Source organism: Limanda limanda, chromosome 7 (assembly GCF_963576545.1).
Source record: "Limanda limanda chromosome 7, fLimLim1.1, whole genome shotgun sequence".
Classification (NCBI taxonomy): Eukaryota; Metazoa; Chordata; class Actinopteri; order Pleuronectiformes; family Pleuronectidae; genus Limanda; species Limanda limanda.
In genome coordinates, this window is record NC_083642.1 from 26776272 (window position 1) to 26798882 (window position 22611).

At 43.0% G+C, this 22611-nt stretch overlaps 41 non-coding genes and 2 pseudogenes across 41 annotated transcripts; all 43 read right to left on the reverse strand.

The window, feature by feature from the left end:
- Positions 1-5072: 5072 nt before the first annotated feature.
- LOC133007119 (5S ribosomal RNA) lies at positions 5073-5191 on the reverse strand. Its single transcript, XR_009679611.1, has one exon. It is a non-coding gene; the product is annotated as a 5S ribosomal RNA (ribosomal RNA).
- Positions 5192-5405: 214 nt separating this feature from the next.
- Positions 5406-5524, reverse strand: LOC133007443 (5S ribosomal RNA). Its single transcript, XR_009679914.1, has one exon. It is a non-coding gene; the product is annotated as a 5S ribosomal RNA (ribosomal RNA).
- A 208-nt stretch (positions 5525-5732) lies between these two features.
- On the reverse strand, positions 5733-5851 carry LOC133007929 (5S ribosomal RNA). Its single transcript, XR_009680219.1, has one exon. It is a non-coding gene; the product is annotated as a 5S ribosomal RNA (ribosomal RNA).
- Positions 5852-6065: 214 nt separating this feature from the next.
- LOC133007030 (5S ribosomal RNA) lies at positions 6066-6184 on the reverse strand. The gene has a single exon (XR_009679528.1). It is a non-coding gene; the product is annotated as a 5S ribosomal RNA (ribosomal RNA).
- A 208-nt stretch (positions 6185-6392) lies between these two features.
- On the reverse strand, positions 6393-6511 carry LOC133007619 (5S ribosomal RNA). Its single transcript, XR_009680080.1, has one exon. It is a non-coding gene; the product is annotated as a 5S ribosomal RNA (ribosomal RNA).
- A 208-nt stretch (positions 6512-6719) lies between these two features.
- On the reverse strand, positions 6720-6838 carry LOC133006407 (5S ribosomal RNA). Its single transcript, XR_009678939.1, has one exon. It is a non-coding gene; the product is annotated as a 5S ribosomal RNA (ribosomal RNA).
- Positions 6839-7046: 208 nt separating this feature from the next.
- On the reverse strand, positions 7047-7165 carry LOC133006187 (5S ribosomal RNA). Its single transcript, XR_009678733.1, has one exon. It is a non-coding gene; the product is annotated as a 5S ribosomal RNA (ribosomal RNA).
- A 208-nt stretch (positions 7166-7373) lies between these two features.
- On the reverse strand, positions 7374-7492 carry LOC133007940 (5S ribosomal RNA). The gene has a single exon (XR_009680230.1). It is a non-coding gene; the product is annotated as a 5S ribosomal RNA (ribosomal RNA).
- A 214-nt stretch (positions 7493-7706) lies between these two features.
- On the reverse strand, positions 7707-7825 carry LOC133007143 (5S ribosomal RNA). The gene has a single exon (XR_009679634.1). It is a non-coding gene; the product is annotated as a 5S ribosomal RNA (ribosomal RNA).
- A 208-nt stretch (positions 7826-8033) lies between these two features.
- On the reverse strand, positions 8034-8152 carry LOC133007559 (5S ribosomal RNA). Its single transcript, XR_009680023.1, has one exon. It is a non-coding gene; the product is annotated as a 5S ribosomal RNA (ribosomal RNA).
- A 208-nt stretch (positions 8153-8360) lies between these two features.
- LOC133007144 (5S ribosomal RNA) lies at positions 8361-8479 on the reverse strand. Its single transcript, XR_009679635.1, has one exon. It is a non-coding gene; the product is annotated as a 5S ribosomal RNA (ribosomal RNA).
- Positions 8480-8687: 208 nt separating this feature from the next.
- Positions 8688-8806, reverse strand: LOC133006787 (5S ribosomal RNA). The gene has a single exon (XR_009679298.1). It is a non-coding gene; the product is annotated as a 5S ribosomal RNA (ribosomal RNA).
- A 208-nt stretch (positions 8807-9014) lies between these two features.
- On the reverse strand, positions 9015-9133 carry LOC133006408 (5S ribosomal RNA). Its single transcript, XR_009678940.1, has one exon. It is a non-coding gene; the product is annotated as a 5S ribosomal RNA (ribosomal RNA).
- A 208-nt stretch (positions 9134-9341) lies between these two features.
- Positions 9342-9460, reverse strand: LOC133006189 (5S ribosomal RNA). Its single transcript, XR_009678735.1, has one exon. It is a non-coding gene; the product is annotated as a 5S ribosomal RNA (ribosomal RNA).
- Positions 9461-9668: 208 nt separating this feature from the next.
- Positions 9669-9787, reverse strand: LOC133007953 (5S ribosomal RNA). The gene has a single exon (XR_009680242.1). It is a non-coding gene; the product is annotated as a 5S ribosomal RNA (ribosomal RNA).
- Positions 9788-10001: 214 nt separating this feature from the next.
- Positions 10002-10120, reverse strand: LOC133007146 (5S ribosomal RNA). Its single transcript, XR_009679637.1, has one exon. It is a non-coding gene; the product is annotated as a 5S ribosomal RNA (ribosomal RNA).
- A 208-nt stretch (positions 10121-10328) lies between these two features.
- LOC133007560 (5S ribosomal RNA) lies at positions 10329-10447 on the reverse strand. The gene has a single exon (XR_009680024.1). It is a non-coding gene; the product is annotated as a 5S ribosomal RNA (ribosomal RNA).
- A 208-nt stretch (positions 10448-10655) lies between these two features.
- Positions 10656-10774, reverse strand: LOC133006409 (5S ribosomal RNA). Its single transcript, XR_009678941.1, has one exon. It is a non-coding gene; the product is annotated as a 5S ribosomal RNA (ribosomal RNA).
- A 208-nt stretch (positions 10775-10982) lies between these two features.
- LOC133006988 (5S ribosomal RNA) lies at positions 10983-11101 on the reverse strand. Its single transcript, XR_009679488.1, has one exon. It is a non-coding gene; the product is annotated as a 5S ribosomal RNA (ribosomal RNA).
- A 207-nt stretch (positions 11102-11308) lies between these two features.
- Positions 11309-11427, reverse strand: LOC133007965 (5S ribosomal RNA). Its single transcript, XR_009680253.1, has one exon. It is a non-coding gene; the product is annotated as a 5S ribosomal RNA (ribosomal RNA).
- Positions 11428-11641: 214 nt separating this feature from the next.
- LOC133007147 (5S ribosomal RNA) lies at positions 11642-11760 on the reverse strand. The gene has a single exon (XR_009679638.1). It is a non-coding gene; the product is annotated as a 5S ribosomal RNA (ribosomal RNA).
- A 208-nt stretch (positions 11761-11968) lies between these two features.
- Positions 11969-12087, reverse strand: LOC133007620 (5S ribosomal RNA). Its single transcript, XR_009680081.1, has one exon. It is a non-coding gene; the product is annotated as a 5S ribosomal RNA (ribosomal RNA).
- Positions 12088-12295: 208 nt separating this feature from the next.
- LOC133007148 (5S ribosomal RNA) lies at positions 12296-12414 on the reverse strand. The gene has a single exon (XR_009679639.1). It is a non-coding gene; the product is annotated as a 5S ribosomal RNA (ribosomal RNA).
- A 208-nt stretch (positions 12415-12622) lies between these two features.
- Positions 12623-12741, reverse strand: LOC133006789 (5S ribosomal RNA). Its single transcript, XR_009679299.1, has one exon. It is a non-coding gene; the product is annotated as a 5S ribosomal RNA (ribosomal RNA).
- A 208-nt stretch (positions 12742-12949) lies between these two features.
- On the reverse strand, positions 12950-13068 carry LOC133006410 (5S ribosomal RNA). The gene has a single exon (XR_009678942.1). It is a non-coding gene; the product is annotated as a 5S ribosomal RNA (ribosomal RNA).
- Positions 13069-13276: 208 nt separating this feature from the next.
- LOC133006190 (5S ribosomal RNA) lies at positions 13277-13395 on the reverse strand. The gene has a single exon (XR_009678736.1). It is a non-coding gene; the product is annotated as a 5S ribosomal RNA (ribosomal RNA).
- A 208-nt stretch (positions 13396-13603) lies between these two features.
- On the reverse strand, positions 13604-13712 carry LOC133007848 (5S ribosomal RNA; annotated as a pseudogene).
- A 208-nt stretch (positions 13713-13920) lies between these two features.
- Positions 13921-14039, reverse strand: LOC133007150 (5S ribosomal RNA). The gene has a single exon (XR_009679640.1). It is a non-coding gene; the product is annotated as a 5S ribosomal RNA (ribosomal RNA).
- Positions 14040-14247: 208 nt separating this feature from the next.
- LOC133007623 (5S ribosomal RNA) lies at positions 14248-14366 on the reverse strand. The gene has a single exon (XR_009680083.1). It is a non-coding gene; the product is annotated as a 5S ribosomal RNA (ribosomal RNA).
- A 208-nt stretch (positions 14367-14574) lies between these two features.
- Positions 14575-14693, reverse strand: LOC133007151 (5S ribosomal RNA). The gene has a single exon (XR_009679641.1). It is a non-coding gene; the product is annotated as a 5S ribosomal RNA (ribosomal RNA).
- Positions 14694-14901: 208 nt separating this feature from the next.
- On the reverse strand, positions 14902-15020 carry LOC133006790 (5S ribosomal RNA). The gene has a single exon (XR_009679300.1). It is a non-coding gene; the product is annotated as a 5S ribosomal RNA (ribosomal RNA).
- A 208-nt stretch (positions 15021-15228) lies between these two features.
- Positions 15229-15347, reverse strand: LOC133006411 (5S ribosomal RNA). Its single transcript, XR_009678943.1, has one exon. It is a non-coding gene; the product is annotated as a 5S ribosomal RNA (ribosomal RNA).
- Positions 15348-15555: 208 nt separating this feature from the next.
- Positions 15556-15674, reverse strand: LOC133006191 (5S ribosomal RNA). Its single transcript, XR_009678737.1, has one exon. It is a non-coding gene; the product is annotated as a 5S ribosomal RNA (ribosomal RNA).
- Positions 15675-15882: 208 nt separating this feature from the next.
- Positions 15883-15991, reverse strand: LOC133007849 (5S ribosomal RNA; annotated as a pseudogene).
- Positions 15992-16199: 208 nt separating this feature from the next.
- Positions 16200-16318, reverse strand: LOC133007185 (5S ribosomal RNA). Its single transcript, XR_009679673.1, has one exon. It is a non-coding gene; the product is annotated as a 5S ribosomal RNA (ribosomal RNA).
- Positions 16319-16526: 208 nt separating this feature from the next.
- On the reverse strand, positions 16527-16645 carry LOC133006103 (5S ribosomal RNA). Its single transcript, XR_009678655.1, has one exon. It is a non-coding gene; the product is annotated as a 5S ribosomal RNA (ribosomal RNA).
- A 214-nt stretch (positions 16646-16859) lies between these two features.
- LOC133007460 (5S ribosomal RNA) lies at positions 16860-16978 on the reverse strand. Its single transcript, XR_009679930.1, has one exon. It is a non-coding gene; the product is annotated as a 5S ribosomal RNA (ribosomal RNA).
- A 208-nt stretch (positions 16979-17186) lies between these two features.
- Positions 17187-17305, reverse strand: LOC133006192 (5S ribosomal RNA). The gene has a single exon (XR_009678738.1). It is a non-coding gene; the product is annotated as a 5S ribosomal RNA (ribosomal RNA).
- A 214-nt stretch (positions 17306-17519) lies between these two features.
- On the reverse strand, positions 17520-17638 carry LOC133007005 (5S ribosomal RNA). Its single transcript, XR_009679504.1, has one exon. It is a non-coding gene; the product is annotated as a 5S ribosomal RNA (ribosomal RNA).
- A 208-nt stretch (positions 17639-17846) lies between these two features.
- Positions 17847-17965, reverse strand: LOC133006916 (5S ribosomal RNA). Its single transcript, XR_009679420.1, has one exon. It is a non-coding gene; the product is annotated as a 5S ribosomal RNA (ribosomal RNA).
- Positions 17966-18173: 208 nt separating this feature from the next.
- On the reverse strand, positions 18174-18292 carry LOC133006892 (5S ribosomal RNA). Its single transcript, XR_009679397.1, has one exon. It is a non-coding gene; the product is annotated as a 5S ribosomal RNA (ribosomal RNA).
- A 214-nt stretch (positions 18293-18506) lies between these two features.
- On the reverse strand, positions 18507-18625 carry LOC133006987 (5S ribosomal RNA). The gene has a single exon (XR_009679487.1). It is a non-coding gene; the product is annotated as a 5S ribosomal RNA (ribosomal RNA).
- A 208-nt stretch (positions 18626-18833) lies between these two features.
- Positions 18834-18952, reverse strand: LOC133007315 (5S ribosomal RNA). The gene has a single exon (XR_009679795.1). It is a non-coding gene; the product is annotated as a 5S ribosomal RNA (ribosomal RNA).
- Positions 18953-22611: the final 3659 nt, after the last annotated feature.

Here is a 22611-nt window from a genome sequence, read left to right on the forward strand (position 1 = left end):
TATATGTTTTTTACTTTTAATTCTTTAAACTCTTTATTTGCATAATTTTTAACAAACACTAGTTTAGGTAAGGGTCCATCCCCTGTCCTCACACACTCTCTCTCAATCAAATACCTCCAGTCTACAGGCATACTCCCCTTAATTATATCATACATTTTTACAATCATATCTCTCCTAGCATCCTCATCCCCTTCTCTTACGCAGTCTACCATTGCCTGCCCAGGCAGAAACCCAGGCACAAACTCATAGACCATGTCCTTTACTTGCCTAATTCCTGCATCCATGAAAACCTTATTGTATAGCATTTTGTTGTTATGCTGTATTATAGGATTGAGAAAAACGGGTTTATTCATTACTTCGGTTACATTACTACAGTTGTATGATATGTTGGGTAGGAATTCTCCCCACGCTTTGAACACCTCTTGGTAGAAAGAAGGCACTTTTTCATACATTGGTTCCTTCAAAACCATAAGCAGACTATTCTCTCCACATCTACCAGCCATCTGAACATACATTTTAAAGAATTGTTTCCACCCATAGTCATTCACATCATGGAGATACTTCTTCACTGTTTTAACCCTCAGTGCTTTACGTTTTGTGTCAATGTCCACCAGTTTTAACCCTCCCTCACTGTACCCTGCTATCAACGTTTTGTGGGATATCCTCACACCCTTCCCATCCCACAAGAAGTTTGAAGTCAGCTGATTTAATTCGGATAGAACCCATACCGGAAGATCTAGTGCGCCCAAAACATACACACATTTGGATAATAATAAGGAATTAACAACTATTACCTTACCTTTTAATTTCAATTTCCTCTGCTTCCATGCATTTAAAGTGTGTTTTATCTTATTTATCACTCCTGTCCAAGTGATATCTCTTGCTTCCTTTTCGTTTGGACCTATGTTTACTCCTAAAACTTTGATGCAGTCCACCACTCTAAATGCAATCATACTGTCAACCCTATCCCCCTCCTGACCTATACACATTAGTTCCGATTTTTCTATATTCACTTTAGCCCCTGCTGCCCTCCCATATGTTCCCATGTGTTTCATAATTATATTGATGCTGTCCATATTTTCTACTGTTATTGTCATGTCATCCGCATATTGTTGAATTATATTAATTTTCTCACCTGGTATTTGTATTCCTTTTATATTACTATCCTTTTTTATAAGGACAGCAAAGGGTTCAATAGACATGCTATACAACAGTGCTGATAAAGGACAGCCCTGTCTCACTGACCTCTCCAAAGCAAAGGTGTCTGTCATCAGACCATTACATTTGACCCTACTCTTAGCTTCCTTATACAGCAGCCTGATCCAACTCACTATTCTATCCCCAAACCCAAATTCTTTCATAGTCCGAAACAAGAACTCATGCTCCACTCTATCAAAAGCCTTATTCAAATCTACACTCAACACAATCCCAGACTGTTCTTTCATGTGCCTAACAACGTCCCTCACTGTCCCTATTATATCTGCTATGTCTCTCCCTTCGACACTATATGCCTGTGTCGGTGATATTATTCCTCCCATTACCTTCTTAATCCTATACGCTAAAACCCTTGTTAATATCTTATAGTCACTATTCAATAAACTAATTGGCCTATAATTCCCTAACTCCAACCTACTCCCCCTGTTTTTAAATAATATTGTGATTACCCCAGTAGCCATGGATTCTGGAACCAGTTGTCCCTCTTCCATGCTTTGATATACCATTAGCAGTATGGGTGCCAACACATCAGCAAACTCTTTGTAGAATTCACTGCTAAGGCCATCTGAACCAGGGCTTTTATTGTTTTTTGCATTTTTAATTGCTATTTGTATTTCTTCTACTGTAATCTCTCTGTCACACATGTCTTGCTCGTCTGCTGATATCCTTGCATCCACACCACTCAAGACCTCATCAATACATACTTTTTCTGCATTCCCTTTTTTATACAAGTTTTTATAGAAGCCTTCCACTGTATTCAAAATGCTAACCAAATCATTTACCTTCTCCCCATTTTCATTCTGTAGTTCGTTTATATAATTTTTTTCCTGCTTATTTTTTTCCAGGTTTAGAAAGTACGCTGTGCACCTTTCCCCCTCTACAGCATACTGTACTCTACTCCTTACTATCGCCCCATCACATTTATTTTTCTCACAATCTTTTAGTTGCCTTCTCAACTCCAGATAATTTTGTATATTATAATTTCCATCTTTGTCTGCTTTCCCTGCTTCTTCGTTTAATTTATTTTGTATCTCTTTCTCTACCTGATCCATTCTGAAGTTCTTTTGCTTGGAATAGTATATGCTTTTCTTTTTAACTTTTTCTTTCAAATTTTCCCACCAAATACAAATATTATCTTTGTTTAATCTGTTCTCTATTTCTTCTTTGATACATTTTGCTATCATCTCTTTATATGAATCCTCTCTTAATAAGCTGTTGTTTAGGCACCACATTCCTCCACCTACATTCCTTATACATACGTCCCTTAACCTCAGCGACAGGATTGCATGATCACTAAGAGTGGTAAAATTATATTTCACCTCTTTTATTTGGCTGACAATGTTTTCCTTAACTAGGACGAGGTCTATTCTACTCTGTCTAAGGGTCCCCATAACCACCTGCCTCCGCGAAAACACTTTTCGTTCTGCATTTTCCTCCCTCCATACGTCCACCATTTTGTGTTCTGCCATCATGCTTTTCAAAAAGTTCCTTGACCCATCATACCTGTATTTTACATTATTTGAATAATCTAGTCTTGATAATTTTACATTATAGTCACCAACCATCATACAATCTCCCGTGCACAGAACCTCCAAGTCCTCAAAAAAACCCTTTCTCAGTTCCTCCACGTTTGGTGCATAGATATTGATTAATTTGTATGTGTTTTTATTGTGGACAAATTCTATCGCTATCACACGTCCATTCCCTCCACAAAAGGTTTGCTTGACACCACTAACAGACCTCTCTTTGACAAGGATTGCCACTCCACATGCCCTCGCACTCCCATTGTCTATAAATATGGGCCCTTTCCAAATCTTTCCAAGGGTTTCCACAAGTTCATTATCCCAATGCGTTTCTTGAAGGCACAGTATGTCAGATTTACAGAGTTCAATCGTTCTTTCTATTTTGATCATGTTCCTCAGGCCGTTTGCATTTAAGGATGTTATTATGACCATAGTAATGGTGAAAAGAAAAACACAGCTTTCCAGAGATGCTCGATTGTTCATACCTTCCGCTCTTTTGGCACCCTTTTGTCCTTCTTTTTGCTCATTCTCTTCCTGCTGGCTTTCACCGCCTCGTAGTCCATCGACTCTCCTTCTCCCGATGTTCTTGCCTCCACCACCTCCATGCTCGAATCGTCTGGCTCCTTAGGTGAAGCAGTCGCAGCAGCAGCAGCAGCAGCAGCAGCAGCAGCAGCAGCAGCAGCAGCAGCAGCAGCAGCAGCCCCGCCGCCCCTTGGAGCCTCACTGCAATCCGGGGCCTCCACCTCTCCTGGTCGGTCGCCTCTTCGTTCACTCGCCCGGGCTGAGGGAGTTTTGGGCGCTTTGCTAGCACCTTCCTCCATACTTTGCCCGGATGCTCCTCCCGTCACGCAACCCGTCTCACCGGACACTCCATCCGCACTGCTGCCGATGGTGGATGGGGTAATTTCACCCCCGCTGGCAGCTCCGGTGTCCTCGTCCTGCTGTCGTTGCTCCTCCTCGGACCAGGAAACGCTCTCGTCGCCGCCGGCTGGCTCCGCGTCCACCGTCCTCTCCTCTCCGCGCCTCCCCCCCTGCAAGTCACACTCCCTAGCATAGTGTCCCTGGCGCTTGCATTTATAACAGGTGAAGTCTGGGCATTCTCTCAAAATATGTCCTGGCTGGATGCACAGCCTGCAGACCTTCACCTGCCTGTCATGAATTACACGGAAGTACTCCCCTCCGTCTAGTGTCTCGAACTTTGCTGAGTAGGGCAGCGACTGTACAAGTTCAGTAAATTGTACTTTACAGAACCTTGTCCCGTCCACCACGTCTGTCCCAGGCCATTTCCTTCTTTTGATGGGCGAAATCGCCCTCACACCCCACGTTGAGAGTTTCTGCCTAATTTCAGCATCAGTGATATAAGATGGCAAGTTTAGAAATGAAACAACAATTTCATTGCTGCGAACTTCCTTGGCAGTCACCCGAGTGTTTTCGATTTTGAAGCCATCTAATAACCTTGTCTTGCCCTTTCCCTCCTGCATGGTGATCTCGTAAGTGTTGTTACTTTTGACCCTGCATGCCAGAACAATCCCACACTTTTCCTTGATTTCCCGCAACAGTTCCATCATGGTAATGTGATCTTCACCGACGGGCTCTACAATCAATGTCAGCTCCTTTTTATAGCCACAATCACCCTCACTTTCTCCCTGTCTCTCTTTATCTCTCCTACCATTCACCATGCTTGCTTTATCAATAGGCCTAATAACGGAATTGATCTCCTGGGTTATTCCTTTCTCGCTGGCTTCAATATTTCCAGAATCATTCTCCCGTTCTACATGTGCCAAACTGTTCTTAACTTCCATGTTTTCATTCACAAGTTCTTCCCTCCAATCACTAGAAGCATAATCAATCTCGGGTTCTGCATTAATCAAAGTGGCCTTACCTTCTATTTTGTCATTTATCAAATTATCCATCCAATCACAGAAAGTATGAAACAATCCCCCAAACTGCCAGGCTGCAGGGGAAATGAATCACACATAAAACTATCACAAATGCACCTTATGCCTCACAAGCACACGCGGTCCCAACAAACACTCGACTGCTCTCTGCTCTCTGCTCACTTCCTGCTTGCGCACCTGAACGGGATCAGACGAGATCGGGCGTGCTCAGGGTGGTATGGCAGTAAGCGAAAGACTCAACCCACAATACCTTATTTATACATGTGAACCACCATCATCAAATCATGACAATTATCAATAATTTCCAACAGTAATAATGTCAGGGTTCCATATCCTTGTTTTCTTTGATGGTGAGTCTTTCCTGCTCTTTCCAAGATGTTTCTCCTTTAAAGCAGCAGCAACCGTTCCCTCTGCTGGTTGCAAGCAAATTCGAAAAAGCTTACAGCACCTGGTATTTCCAGGCGGTCTCCCATCCAAGTACTAACCTAGCCCGACCATGCTTAGCTTCCGAGATCAGACGAGATCGGGCGTGCTCAGGGTGGTATGGCCGTAAGCGAAAGACTCAACCCACAATACCTTATTTATACATGTGAACCACCACCACCATCATCAAATCATGACAATTATCAAGCATTTCCATCATTAATAATGTCAGGGTTCCATATCCTTGTTTTCTTTGATGGTGAGTCTTTCCTGCTCTTTCCAAGATGTTTCTCCTTTAAAGCAGCAGCAACCGTTCCCTCTGCTGGTTGCAAAGCAAATTTGAAAAAGCTTACAGCACCTGGTATTCCCAGGCGGTCTCCCATCCAAGTACTAACCAAGCCCGACCACGCTTAGCTTCTGAGATCAGACGAGATCGGGCGTGCTCAGGGTGGTATGGCCGTAAGCGAAAGACTCAACCCACAATACCTTATTTATACATGTGAACCACCATCATCAAATCATGACAATTATCAATAATTTCCAACAGTAATAATGTCAGGGTTCCATATCCTTGTTTTCTTTGATGGTGAGTCTTTCATGCTTTTTCCAAGATGTTTCTCCTTTAAAGCAGCAGCAACCGTTCCCTCTGCTGGTTGCAAAGCAAATTCGAAAAAGCTTACAGCACCTGGTATTCCCAGGCGGTCTCCCATCCAAGTACTAACCAAGCCCGACCCTGCTTAGCTTCCGAGATCAGACGAGATCGGGCGTGCTCAGGGTGGTATGGCCGTAAGCGAAAGACTCAACCCACAATACCTTATTTATACATGTGAACCACCACCACCATCATCAAATTATGACAATTATCAATCATTTCCATCAGTAATAATGTCAGGGTTCCATATCCTTGTTTTCTTTGATGGTGAGTCTTTCCTGCTCTTTCCAAGATGTTTCTCCTTTAAAGCAGCAGCAACCGTTCCCTCTGCTGGTTGCAAAGCAAATTCGAAAAGGCTTACAGCACCTGGTATTCCCAGGCGGTCTCCCATCCAAGTACAAACCAAGCCCGACCACGCTTAGCTTCCGAGATCAGACGAGATCGGGCGTGCTCAGGGTGGTATGGCCGTAAGCGAAAGACTCAACCCACAATACCTTATTTATACATCTGAACCACCATCATCAAATCATGAAAATTATCAATAATTTCCAACAGTAATAATGTCAGGGTTCCATATCCTTGTTTTCTTTGATGGTGAGTCTTTCCTGCTTTTTCCAAGATGTTTCTCCTTTAAAGCAGCAGCAACCATTCCCTCTGCTGGTTGCAAAGCAAATTCGAAAAAGCTTACAGCACCTGGTATTCCCAGGTTGTCTCCCATCCAAGTACTAACCAAGCCCGACCATGCTTAGCTTCCGAGATCAGACGAGATCGGGCGTGCTCAGAGTGGTATGGCCGTAAGCAAAAGACTCAACCCACAATACCTTATTTATACATGTGAACCACCATCATCAAATCATGACAATTATCAATAATTTCCAACAGTAATAATGTTTGGGTTCCATATCCTTGTTTTCTTTGATGGTGAGTTTTTCCTGCTCTTTCCAAGATGTTTCTCCTTTAAAGCAGCAGCAACCGTTCCCTCTGCTGGTTGCAAAGCAAATTCGAAAAAGCTTACAGCACCTGGTATTCCCAGGCGGTCTCCCATCCAAGTACTAACCAAGCCCGACCATGCTTAGCTTCCGAGATCAGACGAGATCGGGCGTGCTCAGGGTGGTATGGCCGTAAGCGAAAGACTCAACCCACAATACCTTATTTATACATGTGAACCACCATCATCAAATCATGACAATTATCAATAATTTCCAACAGTAATAATGTTTGGGTTCCATATCCTTGTTTTCTTTGATGGTGAGTTTTTCCTGCTCTTTCCAAGATGTTTCTCCTTTAAAGCAGCAGCAACCGTTCCCTCTGCTGGTTGCAAAGCAAATTCGAAAAAGCTTACAGCACCTGGTATTCCCAGGCGGTCTCCCATCCAAGTACTAACCTAGCCCGACCATGCTTAGCTTCCGAGATCAGACGAGATCGGGCGTGCTCAGGGTGGTATGGCCGTAAGCGAAAGACTCAACCCACAATACCTTATTTATACATCTGAACCACCATCATCAAATCATGACAATTATCAATAATTTCCAACAGTAATAATGTCAGGGTTCCATATCCTTGTTTTCTTTGATGGTGAGTCTTTCCTGCTTTTTCCAAGATGTTTCTCCTTTAAAGCAGCAGCAACCATTCCCTCTGCTGGTTGCAAAGCAAATTCGAAAAAGCTTACAGCACCTGGTATTCCCAGGCGGTCTCCCATCCAAGTACTAACCAAGCCCGACCCTGCTTAGCTTCCGAGATCAGACGAGATCGGGCGTGCTCAGGGTGGTATGGCCGTAAGCGAAAGACTCAACCCACAATACCTTATTTATACATGTGAACCACCACCACCATCATCAAATTATGACAATTATCAATCATTTCCATCAGTAATAATGTCAGGGTTCCATATCCTTGTTTTCTTTGATGGTGAGTCTTTCCTGTTCTTTCCAAGATGTTTCTCCTTTAAAGCAGCAGCAACCGTTCCCTCTGATGGTTGCAAAGCAAATTCGAAAAAGCTTACAGCACCTGGTATTCCCAGGCGGTCTCCCATCCAAGTACAAACCAAGCCCGACCACGCTTAGCTTCCGAGATCAGACGAGATCGGGCGTGCTCAGGGTGGTATGGCCGTAAGCGAAAGACTCAACCCACAATACCTTATTTATACATCTGAACCACCATCATCAAATCATGAAAATTATCAATAATTTCCAACAGTAATAATGTCAGGGTTCCATATCCTTGTTTTCTTTGATGGTGAGTCTTTCCTGCTCTTTCCAAGATGTTTCTCCTTTAAAGCAGCAGCAACCATTCCCTCTGCTGGTTGCAAAGCAAATTCGAAAAAGCTTACAGCACCTGGTATTCCCAGGTGGTCTCCAATCCAAGTACTAACCAAGCCCGACCATGCTTAGCTTCCGAGATCAGACGAGATCGGGCGTGCTCAGAGTGGTATGGCCGTAAGCAAAAGACTCAACCCACAATACCTTATTTATACATGTGAACCACCATCATCAAATCATGACAATTATCAATAATTTCCAACAGTAATAATGTCAGGGTTCCATATCCTTGTTTACTTTGATGGTGAGTCTTTCCTGCTCTTTCCAAGATGTTTCTCCTTTAAAGCAGCAGCAACCGTTCCCTCTGCTGGTTGCAAAGCAAATTCGAAAAAGCTTACAGCACCTGGTATTCCCAGGCGGTCTCCCATCCAAGTACAAACCAAGCCCGACCACGCTTAGCTTCCGAGATCAGACGAGATCGGGCGTGCTCAGGGTGGTATGGCCGTAAGCGAAAGACTCAACCCACAATACCTTATTTATACATCTGAACCACCATCATCAAATCATGAAAATTATCAATAATTTCCAACAGTAATAATGTCAGGGTTCCATATCCTTGTTTTCTTTGATGGTGAGTCTTTCCTGCTCTTTCCAAGATGTTTCTCCTTTAAAGCAGCAGCAACCATTCCCTCTGCTGGTTGCAAAGCAAATTCGAAAAAGCTTACAGCACCTGGTATTCCCAGGTGGTCTCCCATCCAAGTACTAACCAAGCCCGACCATGCTTAGCTTCCGAGATCAGACGAGATCGGGCGTGCTCAGAGTGGTATGGCCGTAAGCAAAAGACTCAACCCACAATACCTTATTTATACATGTGAACCACCATCATCAAATCATGACAATTATCAATAATTTCCAACAGTAATAATGTCAGGGTTCCATATCCTTGTTTACTTTGATGGTGAGTCTTTCCTGCTCTTTCCAAGAGGTTTCTCCTTTAAAGCAGCAGCAACCGTTCCCTCTGCTGGTTGCAAAGCAAATTCGAAAAAGCTTACAGCACCTGGTATTCCCAGGCGGTCTCCCATCCAAGTACTAACCAAGCCCGACCATGCTTAGCTTCCGAGATCAGACGAGATCGGGCGTGCTCAGGGTGGTATGGCCGTAAGCGAAAGACTCAACCCACAATACCTTATTTATACATGTGAACCACCATCATCAAATCATGACAATTATCAATAATTTCCAACAGTAATAATGTTTGGGTTCCATATCCTTGTTTTCTTTGATGGTGAGTTTTTCCTGCTCTTTCCAAGATGTTTCTCCTTTAAAGCAGCAGCAACCGTTCCCTCTGCTGGTTGCAAAGCAAATTCGAAAAAGCTTACAGCACCTGGTATTCCCAGGCGGTCTCCCATCCAAGTACTAACCTAGCCCGACCATGCTTAGCTTCCGAGATCAGACGAGATCGGGCGTGCTCAGGGTGGTATGGCCGTAAGCGAAAGACTCAACCCACAATACCTTATTTATACATCTGAACCACCATCATCAAATCATGACAATTATCAATAATTTCCAACAGTAATAATGTCAGGGTTCCATATCCTTGTTTTCTTTGATGGTGAGTCTTTCCTGCTTTTTCCAAGATGTTTCTCCTTTAAAGCAGCAGCAACCGTTCTCTCTGCTGGTTGCAAAGCAAATTCGAAAAAGCTTACAGCACCTGGTATTCCCAGGCGGTCTCCCATCCAAGTACTAACCAAGCCCGACCCTGCTTAGCTTCCGAGATCAGACGAGATCGGGCGTGCTCAGGGTGGTATGGCCGTAAGCGAAAGACTCAACCCACAATACCTTATTTATACATGTGAACCACCACCACCATCATCAAATTATGACAATTATCAATCATTTCCATCAGTAATAATGTCAGGGTTCCATATCCTTGTTTTCTTTGATGGTGAGTCTTTCCTGCTCTTTCCAAGATGTTTCTCCTTTAAAGCAGCAGCAACCGTTCCCTCTGATGGTTGCAAAGCAAATTCGAAAAAGCTTACAGCACCTGGTATTCCCAGGCGGTCTCCCATCCAAGTACAAACCAAGCCCGACCACGCTTAGCTTCCGAGATCAGACGAGATCGGGCGTGCTCAGGGTGGTATGGCCGTAAGCGAAAGACTCAACCCACAATACCTTATTTATACATCTGAACCACCATCATCAAATCATGAAAATTATCAATAATTTCCAACAGTAATAATGTCAGGGTTCCATATCCTTGTTTTCTTTGATGGTGAGTCTTTCCTGCTCTTTCCAAGATGTTTCTCCTTTAAAGCAGCAGCAACCATTCCCTCTGCTGGTTGCAAAGCAAATTCGAAAAAGCTTACAGCACCTGGTATTCCCAGGTGGTCTCCAATCCAAGTACTAACCAAGCCCGACCATGCTTAGCTTCCGAGATCAGACGAGATCGGGCGTGCTCAGAGTGGTATGGCCGTAAGCAAAAGACTCAACCCACAATACCTTATTTATACATCTGAACCACCATCATCAAATCATGAAAATTATCAATAATTTCCAACAGTAATAATGTCAGGGTTCCATATCCTTGTTTTCTTTGATGGTGAGTCTTTCCTGCTCTTTCCAAGATGTTTCTCCTTTAAAGCAGCAGCAACCGTTCCCTCTGCTGGTTGCAAAGCAAATTCGAAAAAGCTTACAGCACCTGGTATTCCCAGGCGGTCTCCCATCCAAGTACTAACCAAGCCCGACCATGCTTAGCTTCCGAGATCAGACGAGATCGGGCGTGCTCAGGGTGGTATGGCCGTAAGCGAAAGACTCAACCCACAATACATTATTTATATATGTGAACCACCATCATCAAATCATGACAATTATCAATAATTTCCAACAGTAATAATGTCAGGGTTCCATATCCTTGTTTTCTTTGATGGTGAGTTTTTCCTGCTCTTTCCAAGATGTTTCTCCTTTAAAGCAGCAGCAACCGTTCCCTCTGCTGGTTGCAAAGCAAATTCGAAAAAGCTTACAGCACCTGGTATTCCCAGGCGGTCTCCCATCCAAGTACTAACCTAGCCCGACCATGCTTAGCTTCCGAGATCAGACGAGATCGGGCGTGCTCAGGGTGGTATGGCCGTATGCGAAAGACTCAACCCACAATACCTTATTTATACATCTGAACCACCATCATCAAATCATGACAATTATCAATAATTTCCAACAGTAATAATGTCAGGGTTCCATATCCTTGTTTTCTTTGATGGTGAGTCTTTCCTGCTTTTTCCAAGAGGTTTCTCCTTTAAAGCAGCAGCAACCGTTCCCTCTGCTGGTTGCAAAGCAAATTCGAAAAGCTTACAGCACCTGGTATTCCCAGGCGGTCTCCCATCCAAGTACTAACCAAGCCCGACCCTGCTTAGCTTCCGAGATCAGACGAGATCGGGCGTGCTCAGGGTGGTATGGCCGTAAGCGAAAGACTCAACCCACAATACCTTATTTATACATGTGAACCACCACCACCATCATCAAATTATGACAATTATCAATCATTTCCATCAGTAATAATGTCAGGGTTCCATATCCTTGTTTTCTTTGATGGTGAGTCTTTCCTGCTCTTTCCAAGATGTTTCTCCTTTAAAGCAGCAGCAACCGTTCCCTCTGCTGGTTGCAAAGCAAATTCGAAAAAGCTTACAGCACCTGGTATTCCCAGGCGGTCTCCCATCCAAGTACAAACCAAGCCCGACCACGCTTAGCTTCCGAGATCAGACGAGATCGGGCGTGCTCAGGGTGGTATGGCCGTAAGCGAAAGACTCAACCCACAATACCTTATTTATACATCTGAACCACCATCATCAAATCATGAAAATTATCAATAATTTCCAACAGTAATAATGTCAGGGTTCCATATCCTTGTTTTCTTTGATGGTGAGTCTTTCCTGCTCTTTCCAAGATGTTTCTCCTTTAAAGCAGCAGCAACCATTCCCTCTGCTGGTTGCAAAGCAAATTCGAAAAAGCTTACAGCACCTGGTATTCCCAGGTGGTCCCCAATCCAAGTACTAACCAAGCCCGACCATGCTTAGCTTCCGAGATCAGACGAGATCGGGCGTGCTCAGAGTGGTATGGCCGTAAGCAAAAGACTCAACCCACAATACCTTATTTATACATGTGAACCACCATCATCAAATCATGACAATTATCAATAATTTCCAACAGTAATAATGTCAGGGTTCCATATCCTTGTTTACTTTGATGGTGAGTCTTTCCTGCTCTTTCCAAGATGTTTCTCCTTTAAAGCAGCAGCAACCGTTCCCTCTGCTGGTTGCAAAGCAAATTCGAAAAAGCTTACAGCACCTGGTATTCCCAGGCGGTCTCCCATCCAAGTACAAACCAAGCCCGACCACGCTTAGCTTCCGAGATCAGACGAGATCGGGCGTGCTCAGGGTGGTATGGCCGTAAGCGAAAGACTCAACCCACAATACCTTATTTATACATCTGAACCACCATCATCAAATCATGAAAATTATCAATAATTTCCAACAGTAATAATGTCAGGGTTCCATATCCTTGTTTTCTTTGATGGTGAGTCTTTCCTGCTCTTTCCAAGATGTTTCTCCTTTAAAGCAGCAGCAACCATTCCCTCTGCTGGTTGCAAAGCAAATTCGAAAAAGCTTACAGCACCTGGTATTCCCAGGTGGTCTCCCATCCAAGTACTAACCAAGCCCGACCATGCTTAGCTTCCGAGATCAGACGAGATCGGGCGTGCTCAGAGTGGTATGGCCGTAAGCAAAAGACTCAACCCACAATACCTTATTTATACATGTGAACCACCATCATCAAATCATGACAATTATCAATAATTTCCAACAGTAATAATGTCAGGGTTCCATATCCTTGTTTACTTTGATGGTGAGTCTTTCCTGCTCTTTCCAAGATGTTTCTCCTTTAAAGCAGCAGCAACCGTTCCCTCTGCTGGTTGCAAAGCAAATTCGAAAAAGCTTACAGCACCTGGTATTCCCAGGCGGTCTCCCATCCAAGTACTAACCAAGCCCGACCATGCTTAGCTTCCGAGATCAGACGAGATCGGGCGTGCTCAGGGTGGTATGGCCGTAAGCGAAAGACTCAACCCACAATACCTTATTTATACATGTGAACCACCATCATCAAATCATGACAATTATCAATAATTTCCAACAGTAATAATGTTTGGGTTCCATATCCTTGTTTTCTTTGATGGTGAGTTTTTCCTGCTCTTTCCAAGATGTTTCTCCTTTAAAGCAGCAGCAACCGTTCCCTCTGCTGGTTGCAAAGCAAATTCGAAAAAGCTTACAGCACCTGGTATTCCCAGGCGGTCTCCCATCCAAGTACTAACCTAGCCCGACCATGCTTAGCTTCCGAGATCAGACGAGATCGGGCGTGCTCAGGGTGGTATGGCCGTAAGCGAAAGACTCAACCCACAATACCTTATTTATACATCTGAACCACCATCATCAAATCATGACAATTATCAATAATTTCCAACAGTAATAATGTCAGGGTTCCATATCCTTGTTTTCTTTGATGGTGAGTCTTTCCTGCTCTTTCCAAGATGTTTCTCCTTTAAAGCAGCAGCAACCGTTCCGTCTGCTGGTTGCAAAGCAAATTCGAAAAAGCTTACAGCACCTGGTATTCCCAGGCGGTCTCCCATCCAAGTACTAACCAAGCCCGACCATGCTTAGCTTCCGAGATCAGACGTGCTCAGGGTGGTATGGCCGTAAGCGAAAGACTCAGCCCACAATACCTTATTTATACATCTGAACCACCATCATCAAATCATGAAAATTATCAATAATTTCCAACAGTAATAATGTCAGGGTTCCATATCCTTGTTTTCTTTGATGGTGAGTCTTTCCTGCTCTTTCCAAGATGTTTCTCCTTTAAAGCAGCAGCAACCGTTCCCTCTGCTGGTTGCAAAGCAAATTCGAAAAAGCTTACAGCACCTGGTATTCCCAGGCGGTCTCCCATCCAAGTACAAACCAAGCCCGACCACGCTTAGCTTCCGAGATCAGACGAGATCGGGCGTGCTCAGGGTGGTATGGCCGTAAGCGAAAGACTCAACCCACAATACCTTATTTATACATCTGAACCACCATCATCAAATCATGAAAATTATCAATAATTTCCAACAGTAATAATGTCAGGGTTCCATATCCTTGTTTTCTTTGATGGTGAGTCTTTCCTGCTCTTTCCAAGATGTTTCTCCTTTAAAGCAGCAGCAACCATTCCCTCTGCTGGTTGCAAAGCAAATTCGAAAAAGCTTACAGCACCTGGTATTCCCAGGTGGTCCCCAATCCAAGTACTAACCAAGCCCGACCATGCTTAGCTTCCGAGATCAGACGAGATCGGGCGTGCTCAGAGTGGTATGGCCGTAAGCAAAAGACTCAACCCACAATACCTTATTTATACATGTGAACCACCATCATCAAATCATGACAATTATCAATAATTTCCAACAGTAATAATGTCAGGGTTCCATATCCTTGTTTACTTTGATGGTGAGTCTTTCCTGCTCTTTCCAAGATGTTTCTCCTTTAAAGCAGCAGCAACCGTTCCCTCTGCTGGTTGCAAAGCAAATTCGAAAAAGCTTACAGCACCTGGTATTCCCAGGCGGTCTCCCATCCAAGTACAAACCAAGCCCGACCACGCTTAGCTTCCGAGATCAGACGAGATCGGGCGTGCTCAGGGTGGTATGGCCGTAAGCGAAAGACTCAACCCACAATACCTTATTTATACATCTGAACCACCATCATCAAATCATGAAAATTATCAATAATTTCCAACAGTAATAATGTCAGGGTTCCATATCCTTGTTTTCTTTGATGGTGAGTCTTTCCTGCTCTTTCCAAGATGTTTCTCCTTTAAAGCAGCAGCAACCATTCCCTCTGCTGGTTGCAAAGCAAATTCGAAAAAGCTTACAGCACCTGGTATTCCCAGGTGGTCTCCCATCCAAGTACTAACCAAGCCCGACCATGCTTAGCTTCCGAGATCAGACGAGATCGGGCGTGCTCAGAGTGGTATGGCCGTAAGCAAAAGACTCAACCCACAATACCTTATTTATACATGTGAACCACCATCATCAAATCATGACAATTATCAATAATTTCCAACAGTAATAATGTCAGGGTTCCATATCCTTGTTTACTTTGATGGTGAGTCTTTCCTGCTCTTTCCAAGATGTTTCTCCTTTAAAGCAGCAGCAACCGTTCCCTCTGCTGGTTGCAAAGCAAATTCGAAAAAGCTTACAGCACCTGGTATTCCCAGGCGGTCTCCCATCCAAGTACTAACCAAGCCCGACCATGCTTAGCTTCCGAGATCAGACGAGATCGGGCGTGCTCAGGGTGGTATGGCCGTAAGCGAAAGACTCAACCCACAATACCTTATTTATACATGTGAACCACCATCATCAAATCATGACAATTATCAATAATTTCCAACAGTAATAATGTTTGGGTTCCATATCCTTGTTTTCTTTGATGGTGAGTTTTTCCTGCTCTTTCCAAGATGTTTCTCCTTTAAAGCAGCAGCAACCGTTCCCTCTGCTGGTTGCAAAGCAAATTCGAAAAAGCTTACAGCACCTGGTATTCCCAGGCGGTCTCCCATCCAAGTACTAACCTAGCCCGACCATGCTTAGCTTCCGAGATCAGACGAGATCGGGCGTGCTCAGGGTGGTATGGCCGTAAGCGAAAGACTCAACCCACAATACCTTATTTATACATCTGAACCACCATCATCAAATCATGACAATTATCAATAATTTCCAACAGTAATAATGTCAGGGTTCCATATCCTTGTTTTCTTTGATGGTGAGTCTTTCCTGCTCTTTCCAAGATGTTTCTCCTTTAAAGCAGCAGCAACCGTTCCGTCTGCTGGTTGCAAAGCAAATTCGAAAAAGCTTACAGCACCTGGTATTCCCAGGCGGTCTCCCATCCAAGTACTAACCAAGCCCGACCATGCTTAGCTTCCGAGATCAGACGTGCTCAGGGTGGTATGGCCGTAAGCGAAAGACTCAGCCCACAATACCTTATTTATACATCTGAACCACCATCATCAAATCATGAAAATTATCAATAATTTCCAACAGTAATAATGTCAGGGTTCCATATCCTTGTTTTCTTTGATGGTGAGTCTTTCCTGCTCTTTCCAAGATGTTTCTCCTTTAAAGCAGCAGCAACCGTTCCCTCTGCTGGTTGCAAAGCAAATTCGAAAAAGCTTACAGCACCTGGTATTCCCAGGCGGTCTCCCATCCAAGTACTAACCAAGCCCGACCATGCTTAGCTTCTGAGATCAGACGAGATCGGGCGTGCTCAGGGTGGTATGGCCGTAAGCGAAAGACTCAACCCACAATACATTATTTATATATGTGAACCACCATCATCAAATCATGACAATTATCAATAATTTCCAACAGTAATAATGTCAGGGTTCCATATCCTTGTTTTCTTTGATGGTGAGTTTTTCCTGCTCTTTCCAAGATGTTTCTCCTTTAAAGCAGCAGCAACCGTTCCCTCTGCTGGTTGCAAAGCAAATTCGAAAAAGCTTACAGCACCTGGTATTCCCAGGTGGTCTCCCATCCAAGTACTAACCTAGCCCGACCATGCTTAGCTTCCGAGATCAGACGAGATCGGGCGTGCTCAGGGTGGTATGGCCGTAAGCGAAAGACTCAACCCACAATACCTTATATATACATGTGAACCACCACCACCATCATCAAATCATGAAAATTATCATTCATTTCCATCAGTAATAATGTCAGGGTTCCATATCCTTGTTTTCTTTGATGGTGAGTCTTTCCTGCTCTTTCCAAGATGTTTCTCCTTTAAAGCAGCAGCAACCGTTCCCTCTGCTGGTTGCAAAGCAAATTCGAAAAAGCTTACAGCACCTGTTATTCCCAGGCGGTCTCCCATCCAAGTACTAACCAAGCCCTACCATGCTTAGCTTCCGAGATCAGACGAGATCGGGCGTGCTCAGGGTGGTATGGCCGTAAGGGAAAGAGTCAACCCACAATACCTTATTTATACATGTGAACCACCATCATCAAATCATGACAATTATCAATAATTTCCAACAGTAATAATGTCAGGGTTCCATATCCTTGTTTTCTTTGATGGTGAGTTTTTCCTGCTCTTTCCAAGATGTTTCTCCTTTAAAGCAGCAGCAACCGTTCCCTCTGCTGGTTGCAAAGCAAATTCGAAAAAGCTTACAGCACCTGGTATTCCCAGGCGGTCTCCCATCCAAGTACTAACCTAGCCCGACCATGCTTAGCTTCCGAGATCAGACGAGATCGGGCGTGCTCAGGGTGGTATGGCCGTAAGCGAAAGACTCAACCCACAATACCTTATATATACATGTGAACCACCACCACCATCATCAAATCATGACAATTATCATTCATTTCCATCAGTAATAATGTCAGGGTTCCATTTCCTTGTTTTCTTTGATGGTGAGTCTTTCCTGCTCTTTCCAAGATGTTTCTCCTTTAAAGCAGCAGCAACCGTTCCCTCTGCTGGTTGCAAAGCAAATTCGAAAAAGCTTACAGCACCTGTTATTCCCAGGCGGTCTCCCATCCAAGTACTAACCAAGCCCGACCATGCTTAGCTTCCGAGATCAGACGAGATCGGGCGTGCTCAGGGTGGTATGGCCGTAAGCGAAAGACTCAACCCACAATACCTTAATTATACATCTGAACCACCATCATCAAATCATGACAATTATCAATAATTTCCAACAGTAATAATGTCAGGGTTCCATATCCTTGTTTTCTTTGATGGTGAGTCTTTCCTGCTCTTTCCAAGATGTTTCTCCTTTAAAGCAGCAGCAACCGTTCCCTCTGCTGGTTGCAAAGCAAATTCGAAAAAGCTTACAGCACCTGGTATTCCCAGGCGGTCTCCCATCCAAGTACTAACCAAGCCCGACCATGCTTAGCTTCCGAGATCAGACGAGATCGGGCGTGCTCAGGATGGTATGGCCGTAAGCGAAAGACTCAACCCACAATACCTTATTTATACATGTGAACCACCATCATCAAATCATGACAATTATCAATAATTTCCAACAGTAATAATGTCAGGGTTCCATATCCTTGTTTTCTTTGATGGTGAGTCTTTCCTGCTCTTTCCAAGATGTTTCTCCTTTAAAGCAGCAGCAACCGTTCCCTCTGCTGGTTGCAAAGCAAATTCGAAAAAGCTTACAGCACCTGGTATTCCCAGGCGGTGTCCCATCCAAGTACTAACCTAGCCCGACCATGCTTAGCTTCCGAGATCAGACGAGATCGGGCGTGCTCAGGGTGGTATGGCCGTAAGCGAAAGACTCAACCCACAATACCTTATTTATACATGTGAACCACCACCACCATCATCAAATTATGACAATTATCAATCATTTCCATCAGTAATAATGTCAGGGTTCCATATCCTTGTTTTCTTTGATGGTGAGTCTTTCCTGCTCTTTCCAAGATGTTTCTCCTGTAAAGCAGCAGCAACCGTTCCCTCTGCTGGTTGCAAAGCAAATTCGAAAAAGCTTACAGCACCTGGTATTCCCAGGCGGTCTCCCATCCAAGTACTTACCAAGCCCGACCACGCTTAGCTTCCGAGATCAGACGAGATCGGGCGTGCTCAGGGTGGTATGGCCGTAAGCGAAAGACTCAACCCACAATACCTTATTTATACATCTGAACCACCATCATCAAATCATGACAATTATCAATAATTTCCAACAGTAATAATGTCAGGGTTCCAAATCCTTGTTTTCTTTGATGGTGAGTTTTTCCTGCTCTTTCCAAGATGTTTCTCCTTTAAAGCAGCAGCAACCGTTCCCTCTGCTGGTTGCAAAGCAAATTCGAAAAAGCTTACAGCACCTGGTATTCCCAGGCGGTCTCCCATCCAAGTACTAACCAAGCCCGACTGTGCTTAGCTGCCGAGATCAGACGAGATCGGGCGTGCTCAGGGTGGTATGGCCGTAAGCGAAAGACTCAGCCCACAATACCTTATTTATACATCTGAACCACCATCATCAAATCATGAAAATTATCAATAATTTCCAACAGTAATAATGTCAGGGTTCCATATCCTTGTTTTCTTTGATGGTGAGTCTTTCCTGCTCTTTCCAAGGTGTTTCTCCTTTAAAGCAGCAGCAACCATTCCCTCTGCTGGTTGCAAAGCAAATTCGAAAAAGCTTACAGCACCTGGTATTCCCAGGCGGTCTCCCATCCAAGTACTAACCTAGCCCGACCATGCTTAGCTTCCGAGATCAGACGAGATCGGGCGTGCTTTTTTTTTTTTTTTTTTTTTTTATTATCAAAAATACCAATTTATATATACAAAAGACATTCATCTGTAAATATTCACACAAAACAATGACATACACACAGGAATCACATTCATGTTAAGGGATAACAAAACTCAAAAAATGAAAAAAAAAAGAAAGAAAAATAAATCACTTAATAATAACACGTGCGCCTGATAAACATAGAGGCACACTCAGAAATTAAATGCTAGTTTCCCTTCCGATGTTACAGATATAAAGCCACACCCGTCAATAAAACATTCAGCAAAGTCCTCAGCACCATATTTAAAGATCAAACCCACATTTCTCCTGACAACCGATTCAAACAAATCCCACACATGCACCTTTTTCCCCTCAAAATGAGCAAGATTCCTTCTTGACATAATAGCATACCTCACGTGGCTTAACACAAAATTAAACAAACGAACATTCACATCTTTCCTTTTCCCATTTACTCCAAACAGCAACATTTTATTCCATTCATATGCCTTTACAAAACCCTTTTCCCAGTTTTTAAACAGCATATCTTTTAACTTCAAAACAAAACTACGTAGACATTCACATCGGATATATATATGTAACAAGTCTTCTGGCTCAGTTTCACACACGTCACATTCTCTTTTGTTCTTTTTGTTAATCTGATGCAGCACCGTGTTTACATAGATCCTGTTGTGTCTCGTCATGAAGTCATTGTTTTCACATTCTATTGCATTATATTTGATTTGGAGGTTTTCCCATATCAACTGTACATTCATACCTGGCAGAACCCTCTCCCACATTTGTTCTGATGCCGGTCTTTTCAGCAGTTTCGCTATCAGTTCTAAATATATGTTTTTTACTTTTAATTCTTTAAACTCTTTATTTGCATAATTTTTAACAAACACTAGTTTAGGTAAGGGTCCATCCCCTGTCCTCACACACTCTCTCTCAATCAAATACCTCCAGTCTACAGGCATACTCCCCTTAATTATATCATACATTTTTACAATCATATCTCTCCTAGCATCCTCATCCCCTTCTCTTACGCAGTCTACCATTGCCTGCCCAGGCAGAAACCCAGGCACAAACTCATAGACCATGTCCTTTACTTGCCTAATTCCTGCATCCATGAAAACCTTATTGTATAGCATTTTGTTGTTATGCTGTATTATAGGATTGAGAAAAACGGGTTTATTCATTACTTCGGTTACATTACTACAGTTGTATGATATGTTGGGTAGGAATTCTCCCCACGCTTTGAACACCTCTTGGTAGAAAGAAGGCACTTTTTCATACATTGGTTCCTTCAAAACCATAAGCAGACTATTCTCTCCACATCTACCAGCCATCTGAACATACATTTTAAAGAATTGTTTCCACCCATAGTCATTCACATCATGGAGATACTTCTTCACTGTTTTAACCCTCAGTGCTTTACGTTTTGTGTCAATGTCCACCAGTTTTAACCCTCCCTCACTGTACCCTGCTATCAACGTTTTGTGGGATATCCTCACACCCTTCCCATCCCACAAGAAGTTTGAAGTCAGCTGATTTAATTCGGATAGAACCCATACCGGAAGATCTAGTGCGCCCAAAACATACACACATTTGGATAATAATAAGGAATTAACAACTATTACCTTACCTTTTAATTTCAATTTCCTCTGCTTCCATGCATTTAAAGTGTGTTTTATCTTATTTATCACTCCTGTCCAAGTGATATCTCTTGCTTCCTTTTCGTTTGGACCTATGTTTACTCCTAAAACTTTGATGCAGTCCACCACTCTAAATGCAATCATACTGTCAACCCTATCCCCCTCCTGACCTATACACATTAGTTCCGATTTTTCTATATTCACTTTAGCCCCTGCTGCCCTCCCATATGTTCCCATGTGTTTCATAATTATATTGATGCTGTCCATATTTTCTACTGTTATTGTCATGTCATCCGCATATTGTTGAATTATATTAATTTTCTCACCTGGTATTTGTATTCCTTTTATATTACTATCCTTTTTTATAAGGACAGCAAAGGGTTCAATAGACATGCTATACAACAGTGCTGATAAAGGACAGCCCTGTCTCACTGACCTCTCCAAAGCAAAGGTGTCTGTCATCAGACCATTACATTTGACCCTACTCTTAGCTTCCTTATACAGCAGCCTGATCCAACTCACTATTCTATCCCCAAACCCAAATTCTTTCATAGTCCGAAACAAGAACTCATGCTCCACTCTATCAAAAGCCTTATTCAAATCTACACTCAACACAATCCCAGACTGTTCTTTCATGTGCCTAACAACGTCCCTCACTGTCCCTATTATATCTGCTATGTCTCTCCCTTCGACACTATATGCCTGTGTCGGTGATATTATTCCTCCCATTACCTTCTTAATCCTATACGCTAAAACCCTTGTTAATATCTTATAGTCACTATTCAATAAACTAATTGGCCTATAATTCCCTAACTCCAACCTACTCCCCCTGTTTTTAAATAATATTGTGATTACCCCAGTAGCCATGGATTCTGGAACCAGTTGTCCCTCTTCCATGCTTTGATATACCATTAGCAGTATGGGTGCCAACACATCAGCAAACTCTTTGTAGAATTCACTGCTAAGGCCATCTGAACCAGGGCTTTTATTGTTTTTTGCATTTTTAATTGCTATTTGTATTTCTTCTACTGTAATCTCTCTGTCACACATGTCTTGCTCGTCTGCTGATATCCTTGCATCCACACCACTCAAGACCTCATCAATACATACTTTTTCTGCATTCCCTTTTTTATACAAGTTTTTATAGAAGCCTTCCACTGTATTCAAAATGCTAACCAAATCATTTACCTTCTCCCCATTTTCATTCTGTAGTTCGTTTATATAATTTTTTTCCTGCTTATTTTTTTCCAGGTTTAGAAAGTACGCTGTGCACCTTTCCCCCTCTACAGCATACTGTACTCTACTCCTTACTATCGCCCCATCACATTTATTTTTCTCACAATCTTTTAGTTGCCTTCTCAACTCCAGATAATTTTGTATATTATAATTTCCATCTTTGTCTGCTTTCCCTGCTTCTTCGTTTAATTTATTTTGTATCTCTTTCTCTACCTGATCCATTCTGAAGTTCTTTTGCTTGGAATAGTATATGCTTTTCTTTTTAACTTTTTCTTTCAAATTTTCCCACCAAATACAAATATTATCTTTGTTTAATCTGTTCTCTATTTCTTCTTTGATACATTTTGCTATCATCTCTTTATATGAATCCTCTCTTAATAAGCTGTTGTTTAGGCACCACATTCCTCCACCTACATTCCTTATACATACGTCCCTTAACCTCAGCGACAGGATTGCATGATCACTAAG